The sequence below is a fragment of the Megalops cyprinoides genome, chromosome 24, assembly GCF_013368585.1.
Source record: "Megalops cyprinoides isolate fMegCyp1 chromosome 24, fMegCyp1.pri, whole genome shotgun sequence".
Classification (NCBI taxonomy): Eukaryota; Metazoa; Chordata; class Actinopteri; order Elopiformes; family Megalopidae; genus Megalops; species Megalops cyprinoides.
The window spans coordinates 17,613,874-17,622,757 of NC_050606.1; positions in this window are offsets into that span (position 1 = coordinate 17,613,874).

Below are 8,884 nucleotides of genomic sequence, written 5' to 3' on the forward strand. Positions count from 1 at the left end.
CAGTGCGCAGTCCTGGTCACGCGAGGTGGGCCTGGCGCTCAGCGCCCTTTGTCATGGCAGACGGACACTCTACCACCTGCTCTGTCCAACGGGTGTCCCAGGAAATGAGAACCAGCGCTGAGGTGATTTCAGTGAAGCAAGGATGTTTTGTTTGCAAAAAATGCTAATCGAGCACTAGGAAGAATACTCTCCGCATTTTCAGGTCCTTTAGAGCGGCAAGGTTCCTGTTCAGCAGGAGGTCAGTCATGTTAACTGTGTTGTATCGTATATCTCTGTAGGTACAATTAAAAGCCATGAAAATTTTAAACTGGTTTTCTAAAACTTTTTATGTACAATTCTGAAGCATGTGACCGAGGAGAAAGGAGATTATCTGAAATGACGTGACTGCTGTGACTGTTTGTCAAGGGTCAGAAAAAATGTATAGACTCAAACTGAAGACAAGTCACATGTCTAAGGTTGTGTAGAACCCACGGAACCTCAAGCCCCAGCTGTTAATGCGAAGGCGGTAGCTAGTTAGTCCATGAGTGATGGTTAGAGGCTTTTGGTTGGTTGGTTGCTTGTTGGAAGGGGATTGGTGCGATTGCCACGATGTGTCACGGCTTTGTTCACCAGCTGCAGGGTGATGACATGACTCTAAAAGAGGATTATCTGTGTGGCGCTAACGTGATCTCAGTGCGAGGCAACAGGAGCTCCTCTATGGGCGCGGAGCGGTACGGCGGCCGCCGCTAGTTCGCTTCCGCTCGACGTCAGGCTGACCTCGTCTGGCCGCTTTCGAGGACGCCGCAGTAAGGCCTTGTTCTGCGTACATCTGCGCTTTTGTCATCTCACTGAGTCTCTCTGAACTGCGTTGCTGTTGTTTCGTCCGTTGCTTCTGCCCATGTGTTTTCCTGGCCCATTCCAGCGGAGCGGGCGGGGAGTAGCACGTGAATCGGGATGTCCAGTTCTGGGCCAGGTGGCGCGGTTTCAAGGGCACCGATAGCACAAGGAGAACTGCTACAGCGGAGGAGAATCAACAGCATGTAGCAAATGATGAACCCTGTCCGTAAACGCACCATGAGTCAGCTGCCTAGGCCCTGAATTATCTCACAGTGGGGCGAGGGGAACTCCAAGTCGGGACAGATGGATTTGGCACAGGGAGGGGGGGTTATCTTGCCTCATGCCCCTTTGGGTTTTCCCCCAGGAGTCCAGACATTGAGTGCAATGCTGCTTGTTTGGGGTGGGTATGTAGCAGTGTCATGGTCAGAACAGCAGCTTACCCTTGCATGGGGAGGATGAGTTCTGCCGCAAGGCATCATGGGTGCTGGCCAAATGGGTTTCCTGCTCTGTTAGTATCAGTCAGGGTAAATGTGTTTTTATTGCACATTTACTATAACTGCTCTGTTACAAAGCCCCCCTACAGAGTACCTATTATAGAGGGAATCAAGAAAGCAGACAAACTGTAGCTAATTTAGCGGAAGAAGCACTGACCCCAGGATAAACTAGCTGAAGGAAGCTCCTGGAAAACAGGAGTATAATGAAGGTTATGCATATAATTTAGTGATTTTCTTTTTCCAGAACTGTATGGGTATTGTTTTAAATGAGTTTTTAAAGCTCATGCAGTGTTCAGGAGACTCATTGTATTTACAGCAATCCTGCCTGCAGTCACTCTTTTCTGAAAACGAGACAGATTCCTTTTCAATATCCTTTGATTATTAAGGAAGACATATTCATATTTTTGTTTCACATTTGCCATCCAGAGCCATTAACTTTACATTACATCTGATTTGCATAAGAAGCACTATTATCTGGGGTGAAATAGAAATCATCCAAGCTTGAAAGCTATGCTTCCTTGTAATGGCGGCACCACAGAGTTCTTCAACATGATAGTTGTATTTCTGTGAGTGTTTTGTCTGTGCATACCTCATTTTGGATAATGTTTCATCCTGTTTAACTGAATCACGAAGAACTGTACTCGGGAGCATTATAAACCTTGTGGATGCAGTGCCATGGAGAACTTTTCATTGTAATCTGTTGCTGGTAGCTAATTGTATTTTGTCCTATGATGTGGGCTAATCTCTGTCACATCTGAGGCGGTTTCTTGTGCAACAGGTGCCACCAGGAGTAACTCCAGATTATTTTTAAACCTCTCTCAAATGTCAGCTGGTTTTACTAGCTTGAATTAATGATCAGCAATATCACAAATACATCCACTGACTTTTTTCTGATGCTCCATGGCTGCAAATTGTGACAGCCAATTAGCACATAACTGCCTAAGGTTCACTCAGTGTAGGCAGATATACAGTAGTCCTGTCATGGGTCTTGTCTTGTCGTGCCCCACACCTCTTTGTGTAGACAGCCGTTTAGGTTTTTCTGTTCATTTTTTTTTTTTTTTTTTACATTTTGTGCTTTCACTAATGTAATTTTTGGAGAGTACAGGGCTCGTCCTGGTGTTTTTAACATAATTTCGCAGACAGTTATGAAGTGGATAAGCCGGTTCATTTTAAATGGCCCCGACGCTGTCCGCACCATGTGCCAGGCTCTGAAGGAGGTCGTTCGGTAAGATCAAAACGAGGGAACTTCTCTGGACAGAGAAACGCAAACACGGCACCGGTCCCATTGTGGACCTCAAATCAATGCGTGCTGCGTGGGACCTGCCAACGCGCAGCCTTATTAAAGAGGCGTTGATTGTATTTAGCGGGCAACAACTCCGCTCTCCAAATTACGGTTGGTCGGAGCCAGGGTAATCGTGTTTGCGCATGATCTTGTTTGAGCTCGAGCGATATCCGCTTTCCTCCGCGCTTTAAGTAAAAGAGCAGCTCAGCAGTTTCCTCCCTTTAACGGGGGAGAGCTGTAAAACGGTATTAACGGGAGGGGAGGCCTTGTTGGGGAAAAAGCAGCTTTTGGGGGAAAGAAAAGGTCTGATGGATTTCCCCTCTTTAACAGGGCCCGATTTTTCGAGGTTCGTTTTTGTGTCGCTGAGACTCGCTGCTGCGTTGTCGATTGGCCGTTCCTTTTCGTGTCGGGGAAAATCCAGACGGCGAGCTCTTATCGTGTTCGACAAGGGCCGCGTTCTAATGGTGGCGCTTTGATCGATATCCCAGATATCCGCACGCTTTGGCCTCCGGTAAAAATAACCTCCTGGGGCGATCAGGTCACCCGTCTGCTTCCCAGCGTCTGCCCAGCTGAAGCCATGATTTCTGGTGTAATCTGAGCTGGCGAAGTTCTTCGGGTCACCACCATTTTTGAACCTGCAAGAAAACTATTATCTCGTCATGTTTATCCTAAGGTGCAACCAATACTGTGAAGAGGTCAAGTTCAGTGAAGCGTGTGAGTGCATCCGAGGCTCTGCATTTGCAGTTCAGGATTCCTGACTGGAAATAAAAAGACAGCGTTTTACACCATATGGTTTATGTGTTTAAATGTAGCCATTGCCTCTGTCCTCAGAAGAATTTGGCCTTCTTTGACCATGTTTAGCAGGGTTTGGCCTGCTTTGACCGTGTTCAGTAGGGTTTGGCCCGCTTTGACCGTGTTCAGTAGGACTTGGCCCGCTTTGTCTGTGTTCAGTAGGGTTTGGCCCCCTTTGACTGTGTTCAGTAGGGTTTGGCCCACTTTGACTGTGTTCAACAGGGTTTGGTCCTCTTTCACTGTGCTCAGTAGGGTTTGGTCCTCTTTGACTGTGTTCAGTAGGGTTTGGCCCGCTTTGACTGTGCTCAGTAGGGTTTGGCCCTCTTTGTCAATCTTTGTCTCCAGCAGCATTTCCTCCTCTTTCCCTGTTTTAATCTGTGTTTGGTCCTCTGTCTTCATATGTACCAAGTGCCTTTTCTCTGTTTCCAGTAAAAGACTGAGAGCTGTCAGCAGGGCACCCCCTGATGATGCATTGGTTTACCATGGCCGGTACCAATCGGAGAGGGAAACATAACTCTATCCTTTCCCCCTGTGAGGAGTGACTCCGTGGTAACATCAGGCCCTGCCAGGGAAACTCCGCAACACCCCGCCAGAGCCACAGACTGCGTCACCGTGCATAAGTGTTACTGCCGCCGCAGGAGAGGTCTTAAACGAGTGGCCATCTGCGACCGCCCCATGCTCATCTCACATTCATGAAAACATCGCGACAGCGGGCCATATTCATCAGGATGGCTTCACGTTCGCCAGCTGTCGGCTCCAGAGCTGATGAGGGGAGGCTGAGAAATTGGACCGTTTGGCCGGCTCTCCCGCGGCAGAAGGGATGAAAACCTGGGAGTGAAGGTGATGGCGATGTCACAATCCGCCCCTCCCGCCGCGCCCCACCCCCCACTGCCCTGTTTCCCACTGACCTCGTGCGCGAGATACTAACGCACTCGGAATAGAGGAGCGGGCCAAGTCAGGGCTGGTGGTATATGTTCCGCTGTGGCGTCTGTATATGTTCTCCTGGGGTCTGTACCAGTGGTTCTCAATCCATTTACTTGTTTGAGGCCACGGGCATAGCCCCCTGGAATGTGCGTGCCCACACTCTTCTCTGTCCGGCCCCATAAATGTGTGATTTATATTGTCATGCAGGCCTAAAAACAGCTGTTACCATCTCTCTTAGGGTGGTGTGTTTAATGACAGATTTCAAATGCACTGCTGTACGCTGAGGAGTTGTGAGGGAGACTGGTACAAATCTCATTTATGTCTTAACAATACTGACACACACAAAGCTGTCATTTTAAAATTTAGGCCAACACTATGCTGAGTCCAGAAATATCCAATAATGCAAAATGCTTAATTTCTATGGGAATTGCTCAGCATTGCTGAATAAAAAATGATGCATTTGCAGGTCTCAGTGGAACCTAAGATGGAATTCGGTCTGTCCAGAAATGTATACTTTGTCAACTGACTTTGTCATTCCAGTGAAGAGCATATTGTATTCATTCACACTGTGGTATTGTTTGGTTAAACACTTGAGATACATAGTATTTGCAAGGCCAGCCAGTTGGTTTACTTGCTTATTTGTTCTGGGAGCAGCTATGAGCCAAGCTTTGCTCTGTAATGTCTGCCATTGATTCCTGCAGTGTTTCCTCTTAATTGCCTGTAGATCCCCGACTGGCATCTAGCACCAAACGCTCTAATTGCACAAAACATATGCTAGCTTCAAAAGGCTTCAGATGATAATCACACATAAACTGTTGACTGTGATTGTTGCTATCATCATGAGAGATGAGCTTGACAAATCTGTCCATTTTAAATTCTATTGTGAAAGCGCTATTAAGCAGTAGGCTAGCCTAAAGTCTGACTTCCTGCCCTCCTACAACTGATCCACTCAAGCATGGCCAACAGGAGCTCTTATATTTGGCCAGCTTAGGCTTGGCTTGCAGTAGGTTATGAACTCCAGTGTTTTTTGCCCTGTTAGGTCTGCCACAGTAGGTTTTAAGGTCCTATGTGTGACCCACTAAAGCTTGGCCCACAGTAGGTTATGAGTTCCTGGGTGTGACCCACTCAGGCTTGGCCCCCCAGTAGGTTATGAGCTCCTGTCTTTTTGCCCAGTTAGGTCTGCCACAGTAGGTTTTAAGGTCCTATGTCTGACCCACTAAAGCTTGGGCCATAGGAGGTTATTAGCTCCTGGGTGTGACCCACTCAGGCTTGGCCCCCAGTAGGTTTAGAGGTCCTACATTAGACCCACTTCGGCCCACAGTAGGATATGAGTTTCACTGTGTATGACCCGTGGCCTGAGACGGCTGGCTTATCCGGTCGGCGCGCTGAGTAGATGTAGGGAGGTGTCTGCCGGTGGCAGCCGCGGGACCGTCCTCTGACAGACTGCACCGTGTAAATAATCCTCCCGAGGCCTGCGAGCGACGGAGCGGGATGGGGGGTGTCTGCCGCCGCCCCAGTTCCTCCTCGCTAATGGCTCCCCCGGAGAGAGAGAGGTAGCGCCACGAGGAGACAAAGACGGCCAAACGCAGATAAGAGAGCCCCTTTCTGCTAAGCCCTCCATATCCGCGGGGGGGAAACTTAACCTGATACAGAGAAACGGGCCGGCTTGATGGAATGGCTGTCAGGGCGCAGCGCTGTTGTTGAGCTCCAGATGAAAGGCGGGCTCTTTATTAAAGCGTGAAAAGGAGAGCGTGCTCTCAGTGGCCCTGTGGTGTTAAAGCTGCAGTGGGTGCACTTTTCCGCCAGCAGCTGGGCTGTGGAGCACTCAAGGTGTTTTCTTTATCCTCCCTGTAGGTGATGTCAGTGCAGGTGCATGCGAGTGTTAAGTAAACTCTTCCTGTACACCTGTCCAATGTACAGTACATGATGCATCATCTGTCCTTAACTCCGAGTCTGTGAAAGGGGGCAGGGTGTGAGGTATAGAGGGGGAGTCACGCAGCCCACAGACTGAAGGAAGGCACTGACTCGGTCTGGTCAAAGACGCGGCCTTGTAGAAGCACTCAACATGTGGCCATTGTTTTTTGCATTACATTTTTCATTGTTCTGCAGTAGATAATCAGACACGTGTCACCTCTTCCAAGGCTGCAGCGCTTCTGCTTGTGTTTTACCCGACTGAGGCCTAAATTTTGAGACACATCGAAACACCTGTGACATGCTTTTTCACGACTGGGTGAGTTTACTGGACACTGAAACAAATAAAGAGTTTTTAAGACGTGACAAAACTACGTAACTGTTCGGTTCCATTGAAGGGCAAAGCTTACGGTGACTGGATTGATCAGAGGCCGTGACTGTCAGACTGCGTCGGCTGCTCTGGGTGTTGCGCCGCTTTTTGTCAGCGTGAACGAGGGAAGATAAACAGAGGGAAGTGTCTGTTTTTCGATCGGCATTGGAAACGGTGAACACGGCACAAAACAGGAAGCCCGCTGTAAGGATGCAGGTGAACTCCCTGTGGTTACTGACGCACCAAACAGAGAAACACGCCCCAGAGCATCTGCAGGAAGAGACAAGAGTCTGACACCATGATGTGAGAAGAATGAGGCACCACTGGGTGTTATGCTCGCCCTGCTCTCATCTAATAAAAGTCACTGTACTGTGCAGCATACACAAGCCCCGTGTGTTTAATGGCTGCTCTGGATCAGTTTAACACTGAATATCACAGGTTATCATGTTTGTGCACTTCTCTGTAGACTGCACAGGGGTACTGAGTTGGCTAATTGACTTGTTTGCTAATTAAAGCCTCCCTGTAGGTACAAGACACAGATCTGTCTGTGCTTTGGAGTGAATGTCCGGTCCCTACCGCTGGGCACGCCATCTCCAGAACTCATTCACTCCTTCACTGCTTCACTGATTCACTGCCTTACTCCGTCACTCCTTCGCTCCTTCACTGATTCACTGCCTTACTCCGTCACTCCTTCACTCCTTCAGTGATTCACTGCCTTACTCCGTCACTCCTTCACTGATTCACTGCCTTACTCCGTCACTCCTTCACTGCTTCACTGATTCACTGCCTTACTCCTTCACTCTTTCACTCCTTCACTGATTCACTGCCTCACTCCTTCACTGATTCACTGCCTTACTCCTTCACTGCTTCACTCCTTCATTCCTTCACTGATTCACTGCCTCACTCCTTCACTCCTTCACTCCTTCACTGCCTCACTCCTTCACTCTTTCACCCCTTCACTCCCTTACTGCTTCACTGCCTTACTTTTTCCCCCCTTCACTGCTTCACTGATTCACTGCCTTGCTTCTTACTCCTTCACTCTTTCACTCCTTCACTGATTCTCTCCTCAAGCAGCTTCAGCCAAAATTCCTCGGTTGAACCAGGAGGAAATGCGTTCGTGCGGTATGCCCGGCTAATGGAGATATGCAAGGAGCTGGAGGAGAGGTGATGTTGGTGGGGGGTGGGAGGCTGGCTGATAAGACTGTGCATGGAAGAGCCGCTCTCTCTCTGAAATGTTTCAGCAGAGAGAGAGAGAGAAGAGAGTGACAGGGTTGGGTAGAAGGAGAGTCAAACAGAGTCATCATTTAATTGCTTTGTCAAAAGTCTTGTGTCAAGCTGACATCAAAACAGAGAGCAGGAACAGAAGGTGAGGGAAAAGGGAGAGGGAGTGGAGGACAGAATGAACGAGGGATGAATGGAGAGGGGGAGACAGGAAGGTTGAGCTGCCCTTAGCTCATGGTCTCATTGCAGTAGGATGACATCTCTGGCCTTTGCTCGGCAGACGCCTACTCCAGGCCATTGAGCTGAATCTGGCTTAGTGTCTGCCTTCTCCCATAACTGACCTGAAGGGACATCCTTTAAAACAAGTTAGTAATGAAATGCAAAGCAGGCACAGAGAACTCTGTCAGCCTCAGCGCACACACACACACACACACACACACACGCTCAGGTTTGTAGAGGGATATTGTCCAAGTAGGACGTGACCAACATACTGTTTCACCCTAAAAATAGTTAAATAAGCTGAAACAGTACAGATTCATAAGGGGCTAATTTTGTTTTGTTTTGCTGTATTTTAAAAATTTATTGGAACTGTTTGGTAGTTTACCTAGAGAGTGTCACAGTTGTATGTTTTAGGTGAATATCTGTGTGATTCCAAAGCAGTTTTCCTTTAATGGAAATGAACTGAAAAAAATCTCAACTCCTTGTTGAGTTTTTTTTTTTTTTTTTATCTATTCACCCCCCATCCTCCCTCATTCCCCCTCATTTTTCCATATTGTCAGTGTCAACTAAAAGAACATTTATTGGTCGTCTTGTCCTCACAAAAACCCTATTCTTTTCAGACCCCGGAAGCCGGTGTCTCTGGGGCCCTTGTTCCGTGACGCAGAGTTACAGAAGCAGCTGGAATGAGAAGGGCTCCTCGTTGACTCTTGCAGCTGGGCCTGGCTCTGCCGGGCTGGGGTCCAGACGATTTTATTTTTCTCGTGCAGTACTGCAGGGTCTTAGGGGAGGTGGATTTGCAGCCCCTCTCGCCGGCCGGCCACAGCTGCCTCGCATTGCTGCGCTGTTGCGCAACCG